The sequence below is a fragment of the Symsagittifera roscoffensis genome, chromosome 1, assembly GCF_963678635.1.
Source record: "Symsagittifera roscoffensis chromosome 1, txSymRosc1.1, whole genome shotgun sequence".
Taxonomy (NCBI): Eukaryota; Metazoa; Xenacoelomorpha; order Acoela; family Convolutidae; genus Symsagittifera; species Symsagittifera roscoffensis.
Window position 1 is genome coordinate 100,830,059 of NC_087062.1, and position 15,303 is coordinate 100,845,361.

The window sequence follows — 15,303 nt, forward strand, 5'->3', positions numbered from 1 at the left end:
GGATGCAATGTTGAAACTGAGCTGCAATTTGTGAGCAACCTGAATGGTACGCAGCTGTATTATTAGCACTGCCAACTAGAGGGGGTAGAGAGGGGGGGGGGGGGGGGGGGGGAGGGGTGGGCAGATGTTCGCATGGTCAAAAATATATTAGGAAGACGTTTTCAACTTGATCAACTTTCTGTAGTGCTAGAGTGGGGCTCTTTACTAATATGCACGCTAATAGGATAGGCAAACTGCAAACAAAGTGATTTTTTTTTCAAAACTCAAATCATAATGGAATGAGAAAAGTTGCTTTAATTGCATACAAGGAACTCAGTGTGAATCGGAAGTGAACTTCTGTGCTAGAAATGAGTCGATTTGTGGCGACCACGGAACATGCGTCATGCTCGATGATGTTTCAAACGAGACCAATTATTCCCACTCATGTGTCTGTGACCAAGGTCTAATCATGCAAACATTTAAACTGCGAGCCCTTAGTCGGGAAACCAGCGCCAGTTCTCAGTTTGGCCTGCTCTAGTTCTCAATTTTCAACTATTCAGGTCAAAAAACTTTGGGTTGTTCCGCAACTCAAAAAACCATTTTTTCAAGAGTTTTCGGTCAGTTTCGCAAGTTTTCTTTAAAAATTTATTTGTGTTTGAAAGTCAAAAACTGTCATTTTTACCCCATAAAGTGTCAAATTTTGTTTTAAAAACTATTTTAAAACGTTATGCGCAGTCTTTTGCAGATGAAACTTAAAACTTCTTGGATTTTATAAGAGACTAATTTGATGTACTGTGTGGGTAATTTTCAAACCAAACCCCATTTCCCTTGTGGAACCTGATCTAAACTACATTTTATGATTGGATAAATTAGATATTTTACCAATGTAAAGTATTTAATATTAACCAATCATGATCCATCTAACTAACAATCCACTTATTTGTAAGTGCTGAAATTACTTGTAATTTCAGCACCAGAGAGATTTGAATTTAACTTAGAAATTAGTTGACTCTCCAAGAAGACTTCAGCAACCGCAATAAACCAGTATACCCTAGATCTATTGAGCCTAGCAGAGACTAGTTAAACAGCCTGAGACTAGATAGTATAAGAGTAAGATTAGGATTGGTATTAGACTAAGAAGTTGCACGAATCTATCCGGCCGAAAATAAGATAGCGTGACGAGCAGACGGTGTACCCTATCCGAAATTACTCTATGAGTTATACCCTTCGGTCCTAACTCATCTGGTGCGACCATAAGTCTCGAACAAGACCTTAATAGCTTAGAATTAACCAAAAAATAGATTAGAATTTAGACAAAACATTTACAAAATGTTATACGACGATAATTTAATCGAAATGTCTCTACGACTCAATAGATCAAAACCAATATTCCGAACGATAAGAGAACTACCCGGAATTGCAAGAAGACCTCGAACCAGAGACGACATACGACAAAGTAGAAACATACCATATAGTTATATGGTAGTTCGGCAAAAGCCAACACAAACTTTTGTATTTAGAATACTACTAGCATTGAATTTAGATTTTCATTTGCAAACATAAAATTTTGAAGTCAATCTTCAAAATCATTTCAGGCGCTAAACAAAATTATTAATATACAATAACGATTGATAAAAAGATCTCAGATCGTTTTCCTAAGTTCTGCAGTAATATACAAAATATGTTTGAAAAATATTTATTGGAAAATCAAAATAAAAATTAGTAGTATGACAATAAATGGTTAGTAATCATAAATCATCCTGTTGTTCCAGCTTCACCACCTAAACATAACAGCATTCATAAGCTCACTAATATCATAAAAACACTAAATCTTTTCTTTACACAAATTTAAATAATTATTTAAACTTAAATTCACTTAATTTTAAAATCAGATCATCAAGGCTTATCCTTGGATCTTAAATCATTTTCTATTTAATAAAATTTAAAACTTGATCATCAAGGCCTCTCCTTGGATCAAAAAGAACAATTTTGTTCTCCCCCACCCACTTAGCTAGTGTCTAACGACCTCAAACGTCGATTCACTATCCAACCCTTTCTAAAAACCCAGGACTAACAGAAATTTTTAAACAAAACCAATCATTCAAATTAGGATAAACAGTGAAGAACTTCGGTTATTCATCCTTCACTTGATCCCCCCTCTTACCAGACCCAGGATAAATCTTAGACTTAGTAAGTTTAAAATAGTATCTAACGAACTACTCGCGTTCTAATTATACCTGAACCTTGTGGATCGATTTACTATTCTCCAACCCTGAACACAATCACTACCCTTAAGTAAGATTAAGTAAGTTAACACCTTAGCTTATACTAGCCACGAGAAGGTATAAAATCATTCTTCGGAATCGATATACTTTTCTCTCCAACCCTGAACAAATAGACCCAGGTTAGGCTAACCAAAAAATCGTAAGGACTAACAGTCTAAGTAATAGAAATCATTTAACAACCTTTTGCATCCGTCATCCTAAACCTTATGTCATTTAAAAACCTAGGAAATAAACAAACAATCGTTTTACACAATTGTGAAATAGATAACAAAAAATACGATCTTGTAATCACACCTCACACACAAACAGTTGGATATATCAGAACAAAACGACAAACACTAAAAAGAAAAATAATAACCAAACAAAGACAAATTACACGAAAAAGATTTTCCAAAAACCGCAACGCAGTTTCAGAATCAGAAACCAACAGTTTAGACGAACTTTATAAATTAAAAGAATCTATAGATAAAAATTGCCCCATTCACGATCAATTATATTTTTCCGACTCAGAAACAACTTCAAATTCATCAAAAAGAGGAAAAAGAAGAATAAAAAAGCAATATAAACACAAACCAGTGCATTTATACAATTGGAATCAACCAATTAGACACATTGATAATTATATATTAACAGTCATCAAACGAAAAAATGAGCTCAACACACACCCCAGGTGAAGAAAGTCCAGATGATGATGATATCTTCCCCTTTATAGTAGATGCAACCACTGATAGAGGACAGCATATATTTTGCAAAAATTTACTTTTAAATTTATTTGAACCCGGAATCAGTCCATGTAAAACAGAGTTCCCAGATGTAAAAATCAAAAGACAAATTATCGATCACTATCTAAAAGATATATGTAACCTAACACAACAATACGGAATCTACTCCATAGAATTCAGTTCAACAAATCAGAATCACAGTAAATATATAATTCAAACAGACGACCTTGATTTAGAATTTTCAAAAGTATTCACAGAATATATAAAAAGCATCCAATATCATAACTCACAAAGAGCAAACTCCATATTCACTAATGAAGTTTTTGCAATAATATTTAGTTATATCTCAATATTAGAAAACGAAATCCCAATCACAAATGTTTCACCGACAGAAACATCGAAACATATAAGAGTACGACATGAAATCACACTACTCTCTAGTTTTCTAAATATAATTAAAGAAAATTTCACGAAAGATGAAGTTTCACAACATACAAAACACGACTTACAAAAAATTTTGGCATGGTTCATAATAGATTATTTCACACATAATATTGATTTAATTTCACAAGCAAGAAAAAATTTTAGACCCCAAAACTCAAACGATGATACTGCCATCACAGAACAATCAGACTATGTTTGGGACCCCGAATGGTCTCATTCCGCATTCATAAATTTCCCACAATCAATCTCAAGTCAAGCAATAAGTACGATATCTTACGTAAGAGATTATGTAAGAGTAATACCATTAACCATTGATGCAACACCATTAAACTATAATACATTTTTACCCGATATGCAAAATAATAGTTTAAACTCCACAGTCATACACAATGAAAACCTCAATGGAACTAGAAATCTTACTCAACAAGATATCCAGACACCATCACACTTCATAAATGAAGAAATCGTACACACAACAACTACACAACAAAGTATTTCACCAATACGTCCAAATTTAACAACACCAAGAAATACAAACCCTTCACAAACACAGGTAACCTTACAATCAACCGTTAAACCTTCGGTTGCCCCAAAATATTCACACATGGATTACCAAACATACAGACCCATGACAATACCGTCAAAAACACGCAAAACGTTCACTAAAAACAATTTTGCAGACCATAATTATAATTACACACAACCATCAAAAACAAATTATCAACCACGAAAAAATTTTAGTAATTATACAAGACCTCGAAACTGGGATAACCCAATAGCACAAACTAATTCAGTAAATTTTCAAACAAATTTACATCCTTCACAGGATCATAGTGAAAATTATCCATTTTTTCAACAAAATAAAAATAAAAAACAAACATCTTATCAAATGGATTACTTATCCTCAGATGATGATTTCTTACAACCAGATATATTTGCACCCCATAATCAAAAATATCGTGGACAAAGAGTACAGAAACCACATACAAATCATAGAATTTTTTCTCCAAAACCAATAGATACACAAAATCAACAACCAATTCAGCAACAAAACCCAATTAATTCACAATCTTTTCCACCAATTCAACCACAAAACCCAATTATCACACACTCGTATCAACCAACACAAATGCAAAATGAAATACCACTCCCATATTATCTTCAACAACACGAAACAACAAGAAATCAACTTTCAAATTTTTCTCAAATGCCAAATGCAGCAGAATCATTACAAATGACAATGAATCCATACCTTATGGGTGGATCATCAATAACATCAAATAAACCTTTAATGGTATTCACAGGAACAGACCCTGAATATTCTGTAGAAGACTATTTAAATGCAGTAACAGCAAATTTGATTTTAAATATAGGACCTGAACCAATTAATACGCCACTACATCAAAACTGGATACATCGACGCACAGCGTTGATACAAACAACTTTAGACGGCGCAGCCCAAAAATGGTTTTCAGTATTGCCTATAGAAATAAAATCAAATTGGAAAAGGTTTACACAACAATTTTCAAAAATGTTTGACTCCGAAAGAAACAAACAACAACAAAGAGTTTTATGTAATGAAATTCGCAGATTACCAAACGAAACCATCAAGCAATTAGCAGTACGAATCGAAACACTAGTTCGAAAAGCATATTCATTAAATACACATGACTATAAAAACACAAAGATGACAGAAATCTTAATGATGACCTTAACACCACAATTAAGGAAAATAGCAATAAAAAAGAGAGCATCCCATCCTTCTTCAATTCGAGAACCCGATTTAGATTTTCGAAAACTAGTAGACAAACTAGAACAAGCAGAAATCACAATGAAACTCGAAGAAACAGAAAATCTGAAATTACAATACGTTAACAGAATTGAAACAGCTTCCACAAATATAAACAATATACAGGAATCAGATACAGACCTCGTTGAAAAAATCACTGAAATACTCAATATTTACGAAAAACACCCAAACTTTAAAGGCAAACCATCTTTCAAAAAATGGTGTAATTATTGCCGACAATACGGACATAGTATTTCTGAATGTAGACAAAAACAGCAAGACAATCAAAATAAACCTCAAAAATATAAAGAACCAAATAAATCATTCTATCAATATATGAAGAAAGATCAAAATCTACCGAACAAAACTGTGTACAGCAACAACAGTTCAGGAAAACCACTCCCGAACAATACAAATTATACAAGAAATCAATCACCATATAACTCAAGTTATAGAGGAAGATCACCAGAACGAAGAAATACGCAAAATTCATCACAAAATCACTACAATAGACCAAATAGTCGAAATAACTACTCCAGATCAAATTCAAATACAACACGATTTGTTTCTAGATCTAATTCCCAATCAAGAAATAATTACTATCCAAACAATCAATCACGAAATTCATCATACAATAGGAATAGAAACTACTCCAATAATCGGAATAGAAGTTATTCAAACAACCGAAACCAGAATTACCCAAACAATCGATCAAGGAATAACTCATATAATAGATCGAACTATAACAGACCAAACAATAATTACCAAAATAGATCACGAAATAATTCACAAAATCGACATTCAAGTTATAATAATCGTTATAGAAATTATTCCCAATCACCACACAGGAATAATAACCATTATAATAATTCTAATAATCGCCATAGAAGTAGTACACCTAAACATCAAAGGAATATAAATCAAGTACAATCAAATCCAGAAACAACATCAGACCCTCCAGGTATTGACGACACAGTAAATGATACGTTACAACTCAATCAAATAAACTGTGAATCATCAGACTCAGAAAGTGAAACAGAAAACACTATCTCCATCAATATGATAGCAATCGAAAATGACTATGAACCTATTATATATGAACAACCATTTTCATCACACATATATGAAAATCAATCAGAACTCCTTCACAATTACTATATTGAACCCATACATTCCACACCGACGACGCAAAAAACTAATGAAATTAACACTACAAATCAACCCAATGAGAATGACAAAACATAATGCTTGAATACAAATCACATCTATCAAAACATACAAAAAGAACAACCCAAAGAAAAAGTTTGGACAATACCATTTCTTTTAGAAAGTCCAAGAAGCAAAGAATTTCAACCACCAGATCTTGAAATTGATTTTCTAATTGATTCAGGAGCATAATCAAATATAATAAACATTCCCACATGGAATGAAATAAAAACCTTACACCCAAAGCTAACACCTCTTGAAACCTCCAGTAAACTAGCAACAGCACAAGGATCAACATTGGTAAACTATGGAAAAATTCAATTATTTCTTCTCCCCACAAGAACAATGGAGCAAAACAAAATTTTAACCAAACCATTTAAACAAATATTCCACATCACTGATATTAAACACAATATCATTGGAATACCATTTATCTCTAAATATATACCAACAATCAACATCTTGATAGTAAAATATTAATCAAAGATAAATATACAAAAACAAAAGACACATCCCTAACATTTTTTCAAAGATTAAATAAACAACCACCATTCTTTTCAAAATTTTATCCAATATATAACCAACAAAGAAAACACCTGAAACCACTATCAGGAAACATCTATAATTTTTCAATCAAAAAAGTTCACCAATATGATAAAAAACAAAACAAACAAAAATTTTATATGTCAGATTTTGAATTCAAACCTACTCATAAGTTTTTCAAAATCACAATCTCATCAATAAAATATTTGAAAAACTCGAATTCAGATATTATTTCTCTACATGTATACAACAATACACCCTATCAAGTAACACTACCTTTAGGACTTTTAGGCTATTGCGAAACCAACGCTACAATATCACCGATACACGAAAAAGCGTATCGCGTAAATAATATACTCCAATTACTAGATATTTGTCAATCCACAATTCTTAATGAAGAATTATCCATAAATAATATAATAAGTAACGAAAAAAGAAATACGGATTATTTCACAAAAACCCCATATTTCAAACCGACATTCAACATAAATAACTACACAGAGAATCAACAGAAATTTTTAACAATGTTTAATTTCCAACATTCACAAATAACACAAGACGAACTTGAAAAATTAGCCAGACAGCTAATTAAATATTCATCAGTCTATGCAACATCCAAATTTGATGTTGGCAAAATCAGCTCATCACTACATCTCCCATTAAAACCAGACGCAGTTTTCAAAAAACAAAGAGCAAGTAAAGTACCAATTCATTTACACGATAAAGTAAACAGATTACTCGACATTTTAGAACAATACAACATTATATCACCAGTAAATAAAGAAGAACAACCAAAAGGCAACACATTTATCAACCCCGTTATCATTCTAGCTAAAGGAGAATCATTAAAAATCGTTCTCGACGCTAGATACCTCAACTCACTCATAGATGAATCAAAGTGTAATTGGCCTATTGAACCAATACAAGTTATTTTAACAAAAATAAACGGAAAATACTTTACAACCGCAGATATGAATAGTGCATACAATCAAATGCCATTAGATGAACAATCGCGACGTTTAACACAATTTGTTATTGGAAACCAACAGTATGAATTCAACCGCTTATTCTATGGAATATCCATAGGACCAGCAGCATTTTCAGCTTTTATGAGCAAAATTTTTCGACCACTAATACTCAAGAAAAACGCAATCACCTATTTAGACGATGTTTTTATGCAATCACAGACTAAAGAAGAAATGTTCAATGTTTTAGAACATAATCACCAAATACTTCAGAACGAAAATCTGAAGGCCGCCCCCGATAAATCACACTTCTTTTTGACAAGAGTTAAATTCTTAGGACATAATATAGAAAGAAAAACAATCACTCCATTGAAATCACGTATAGACGCTATTCAAAAACTCCAACCACCAACAAATAAAAAGAAAATCCAAGAATTCCTTGGAATGTTAAACTTTTTAAGCAAATATGTTTATAAAATGCAATTATATCTACGACCATTCTATAATATACTTAGACAACAAAATAATTTTGAATGGAACACAGAACATCAAGCACGATTTGAAGAAATTAAAAAACTTCTAACTGAACAAATCTCAAACACAATTCCAGATTCAAATCAACCATTTTATGCAATGTGCGATGCTTCGAACTTTGGCATCGGCGCAGCATTATTACAATCACATAATGGTACAAATAAAATGAACCTCATATCAGCAAATTCTCGATTATTCACTCAAGCAGAGCTACGACTCTCAACTCTAATGAGAGAATGTACAGCCATAATATATACACTAACAGAATATGAATTTCTGATACTTGGATCAAAACATCCCACAGTTCTATTCACAGACCATAAACCAATCATTTTCCTTTTTACACAAAAGTCTAATCCAAACCACCGAGTTTATAGATTTCAACTAATTTTAATGAAATTCCCAAACTTACATATAGTTTGGACCGCAGGAAAAAATCTTGCATTACCAGACACCTTAAGTCGAAATACGCCACCTGAATTACTTACACGTAAAACCACAGTTGAAATTCCCAAAAATATAAAATTCTACCTTGCAAAAAACGAAACATCACCCCGACTAGAATGCAAATATGCAGTAAAAACTGACGTTGAACAATCACAGATAAACAATCTACAACACTTCCCACTTTATTTAGATTGTCAGAATAATCACTATGAAGTTGACCTACTTGGAACATCAACTTTTAAACCAATCCCATATTCACAATGGATAAAAAATAACACCCAACAAAAAAGAGTAAAACAACACTCGCATAAAAAAGACCTTTTTCCACTAATTGAAAAAGAAAACCTAACTGATAAAATAAATTTATCAGGACCACAAACAAACGATTCAAAATACACAATAAATCAAGTTTTTGATCTCCATGACCCACTTGATACAATACCCTTATCTAAATTAGAAATTGAAAACATATTTCTCCCCCCAACAGAAACAATTACAATTTCAACATTGAAACAATACCAAAATCTTGACCCAGTAATTAGACAACTAAAATCATGGCACAAATATAAAACTAAACCCGTCAAGGCAGATACAACTATTTTAGGAAATAAAACACTCCTCCGATATTTTCGAAAATTCAATAATACAACAATTAACGAAAACAAAGACCTTCTAGAATACAAATTAAATGAATCTACAGTTCCCTGTCTCCCTCTAAGTATGATTCTCATAGCTTTTAATATTTCACATACACAAAATATTAAAGGACACTCTGGATCAGAGAAAACGTATTCAAATTTTATACAAAACTTTTATTTCCCAAATGCACCAATTTGGATAAAAGTACTATGCAATGACTGTATAGTATGTCAACTAAATAAACCTTACCCAAATCAAAAACAAATAGCACAGAAACAAGATTTTAAAGGACAAAGTTTGTACTTTAACCATCGTATCTCATTTGATACTAAAGGACCAATTTCACCCTCATCAGAAGGAAATTCCTACATCATGGTAATTGTTGACGCATTTACACATTATGTAGCACTTAACCCAGTACCACATTGTAACGCTTATTACGCTTACACAACACTCTATGAACACTGGATAGCCAAATTCGGACTACCAGAAATTTTAGTTACAGACAACGGTACAGAATTCATAAATAATGAAATCATTACACTATGTCATCTATATAACATCAAACACAAACCACGTACATCTCACGCACCTTAGACAAACGGCTTAGTCGAAGGTATGAACCGTTCATTACAAGAATATCTCAGATGTATCAACAATGGAAATGATACAAGATACACCGAATGGTCAGCAGATGTAAAATTATTTCCCTTAGCATATAATTCACAAATTACGACAACTCTAGGAATGTCACCATATGAAATGGTTTTTAAACAAAAGCCACGCAAACCAATAATGTTTACAGCAAACTCTCATAAAAACGCACAAGGTTATTGTCAACCAAATAAAGACTCAATCTGTTATAACCTACCTTTACATACACACGATGAAGATCATTTTCATTACCCACAAATTCTTAAACTAGCCTCCGGTACACACACCGAATGGATTTTAAACAGAGATAAAAAACACAATGAAATTTACCAAAAAGTAACAAAAAAGTTGTTACAAAGGCAAAACATTAATGAACAAATAAATTCACGCTTTACACCAGCCTCCGATTTAAAAATTGGAACATTTGTTTTAATACCCAATTTTAATACTCAAAAAGGAATTTCTAAAAAATTACAACCCCTTCGTAAAGGACCATACCAAATAATTGCAAAACCCACTGATGTCACATATAAAATCACCGACTCAGACAAAAAAGAAATCGTTCAACACCGAAATAACCTATTACCTTATTATCCAAAAGAATACGCACTCCGCGAACTAACTCAATTATATTCTTTTACAGGTTTACAAGTTATTCAAAATGACCCACATACAGAAAATACAACAAAGGAACAAAAAGATTTTCACCTCAAAAACCAAATAACAAAATCAACCACCAGAAAAAACAATACAAAAAATCTAGATCAAAATACATCTCAAAAAGAAAGAAAAAATAGAAAAATGACAGAACAAATAATACCCCAAGAACAAATTGACAAATCAGAACATAGAGAGTCGTCACGACTTAGAAACCAACCACGTAAAAATTATAAATTATTCATCCCACAATCTAAAATATTAAAGAAAGTCGAATTTCAAAAACAACTTTAATTTTGTATTTCACAATCTTAGACCTTTGAAACATTTTGTATTTTCATTTTTCAAAATAACATGCTGACAAACACGCAGCGATTCTAGTTCAAAATTAGCCAATAGGATTCATCCAATCCGTCACCTTCTCTAACTCTAACACAAACCAACTAGACGAATGATATTAAACTCCAGGCATATCTATAACTATAACTTTACGACCTCCAGGTCAAAAATAAGCAAACCACTCCAACTTGACAACTAAAATAAATAACACCATAATATCATAACCCTCCATTATCTAATAAACCAAAGATCAACAATATTTCCCCAACTCAGCCCTCAAATACCCCCCAAACAAATATGTTAAATTAGCCTAAAGTAAAAGAACGACCATTTTAATTAGCCTAAAGTATAAAAATCTCAAAAATACCCCAGATCATTTGACAAATGAAAATAAAGACAAAGAAGACCTCCCGATCACCATAAAAATTGCCCCCAAAAATTTTTCACAAAACTCAACCCACTTGTCAAAAAACCAATAAATAATCCGACCACACTTGAAAATTGCCCCAAACAACAAAAAATATTCGATCAAGAAGTCATTTCTTAAATGCTCTTCTATCAAACAGTCACAAAAATTATCACAAACCTCAAACAATTTTTTACGATACTTGAAACTTTCATAATATTTCTTTTTGATATCCTTGAATCTTTTCTAATAATCTTTATCATTTTTTGTAATATTTTTTTAATTTTCTACACTATATTCGAAATATTTCTCCAACTTTCAAAAACCCTTGATTATATCCACAGGTACGATTCATACAACTTGTCTAAATGATACGAACTATTTTCAGTAGAACTGATATTTTTCTACTATTTGTAATTTTCATAACATTTTTATCATCCCTCATTTTGACCATATGCAAATGTATAAAGAAAGCAATCCTCACATTTGCCCTAGCATCAATCCTTCTAATCCTTTTTTTAGAAGAATATTATAATAAACATAAACTTTTTCACTAAAATAATAAATAAAAAAGCTATCAAAAATTGCTACCCAACAATCACATAGTCAGTCTTCACCGACATCATCCCAAGAAAACCCGACACCACTTTCAACTACCCAAAACCCCCAAACATCTACACGAATTTCTTTTCATGATAACCCGTATACCTTTGAAGAACGACACGCTCGCTTATCAGAACCACTAGAACCGGTTCAACGACAAGCACCTCTAAGCGAACCAACATATAACTTATACCCAACACTACCACAAGAATTAAGTAGAATAAGAAATCCTAGTCAAAACCAAAATACAGTCGAAATAATGGACAAATTATACATCCTCGACGAAACAGAAATTTTCAAATTCCCCGAGTTCATTTTGATATACCTCAATCCCCATCACAAAACACTCCAGAAAACCCCATTGGTATATTACCAGAAACCCCTACGCTTCTTTCACAACGTAGCACCTCAAGCCTACCATCGGATTACTTAGGTTCAACACCAACATCTGAACAAATACGTGAAATTCCCTTTAACCCCCCAAACCAAGCATCACGACTACCATATTGGACAACACATTCATTCACACAAGGAGAACTAAATTTAGTAAATGATCCAATAGATATTTCTACGGATACAACAACATCCTCATCACTACCAGAAACATTATCACTACCATCAACACCATCAATAAGCCAGATTTCACCACCACCTTTTAACTTAAATTTCCCAAATAACCTCGACGCTAGATATCGAGAACAATCATCAACAAATATTCCTTTAAGACTAGACTGGAATACATTCACTGCACCTCCACCATTATTTGGACAACACCTAGAAAGTAACCGACTCCACAATTGTGCACTTAATAGACTACAATATAGACAAGACATTCACGAAGACATTCGTGCTCATAATATCCAAATACTCCAACAGAATAGTCTACAATTAAAATTTGAAATCACGGTTAAATTAAACAACATTACTCAACATCCCTACCCATTAAATCCACCAAATATAACAGCTCAATCCCTACCACCACCATTTATAACAACTGAAGTAATATACAAATACGACAGATATACAAAAAATACAATTGGTTACATCACATTTTATAACCCATACTCAGGATTGTCATACACATGTATATTCTAAAAATTTTAATTTTTCTCCAACTCCTTTTTCTAATAACCTCAAATCAAAACATAAACCCTTCCCCCCGCACAGGACCACAAGATTTATTAGTAACACATTACGATTGTGAAGAAAACGAACAAAAAACACTACACAAGTATGCAATAAATCAAGTATCACAATGCGAAACAGAACCCCAAGCCATAGAAACTACAAATGTAATCGCAACACTTTACTCAAAAGCCCGAGCAACTACAGTCATAGGATATAAATTCACAGCAACATTTTCTGAAAAGAAAGTACATTGTTCACAAGTCTCAAACGGAAATAAAAACCGACTTGACCATGAATCATTCTACCAGAGTAATATAGAACGACTTTTACATCTCAATCCCGAAGATTGTAAAAACGAGTTACTCCGACTAAACATCACAAAAAATAAGAACACAGATAGAAAGTTAGTATATTTCCAAGTTTTTTCAGATTCTGTACATCAAGCAGAACTTGAAAGATATCAAGGAAATATAAAATTAGATGAAAAGTATCCATATAACGGCGCACACGGACGATTAACTTATGATATACACGATAAACATTGGATACCACACATTGGTATAAATGACCCATCAAACTGCAAAGCAGACACAAAAAAACAAAGGATACCAAGAGATCAAGTTTTTCGATTGGAAAATACAACTCGAAAAAATACAACTCACACGAGATTTATCAGACAACACAATGATCTATCAAGGAATCAGATTACCTTGTAAAAACGACCAAGGTTATTGCGACCCTACAACACGAACACAAGCAACAATTGTTTGGTTCCCCGAAGACACATGTACAACATTTCAAGTAGCAAAAATACACGCTCGTATGATAAAATTTCACGAAAAATATTTTATACAATCAATACCATATGAACAAGTAAATCCATTACGAAAAATAAGTTCTAATTTTAGAAACATTCATAATATAGAAAATAAATTAACACGTTTTCAAATATATCAAGAAACAGAACTCGCATGTAAATATAAAAACCCACTTCACAAAACACAATACTCTGAAATATTAGTTGAGTACGAAAATGGATTCGACATGACCACTGGAAAAATAAAAGTCGACCCATACGCCACAAGTCATCCCCTAAATGCAGGAACATCATATATACCAGTTAATTTTCAAAAGAATACAGGTCAACCTGGTGGACATTTAAAGCCCCAAGACGATCAAAGCACACGTTTACAAGAACTATCACTAATGAATAGTACATATTTCGGTAATATCTACTATGATATTCACTTAGATATGAAACTAGACTACACGATTAGCCGAATTTTTCAAGAAATGTCACTCTCTGAATTAGAAACACTACACCAACTATGCGAATTAGAAAGAACACAAATATTACAATCACTTGCACTAGCAGTATTAAAAATACCCTACGCAGGATATTTACTATCAGGAAATAGATCAAATTTTTTAGACTATGAAGGAAACATCTTATGGTTTTATACTTGTACCAAAAAAATATCACCACTATACGTTTTTGAAGACAAACGATGCTATAAAAGAATCCCTAACTTTTATAAAAATAAAGTACATTTCGTTGACACACTTTCACGAAGAACCTATTTCTGGGATACCGCAGTCCCATGTGGATCAGAAAATAGCCACAATGTAGTACAACTAAACCCTGATGAAGATAAATTTTACCTTCTCACCCCATATCCCACATTAATGCAATCACTCAAAAAATTTTCACCAGAAAGCATTCGCGCTATTGCTCGAAACCCAAATATAGACTTACAATCAATAGGAATATATTCAAAGTCAGATATTCAACATCACATTCGAACACAACAATTCCAAGAATTATTAACACAAATGGACACTATACAAAGACAATCAATTGACCAAAACTTACGCAAACTTGCAGAAACCGCAGGATTTGCAGACATCTATACGCAAGACTATAGCGGATATTTTAAAGACATTAAAGATTATATATATCTAA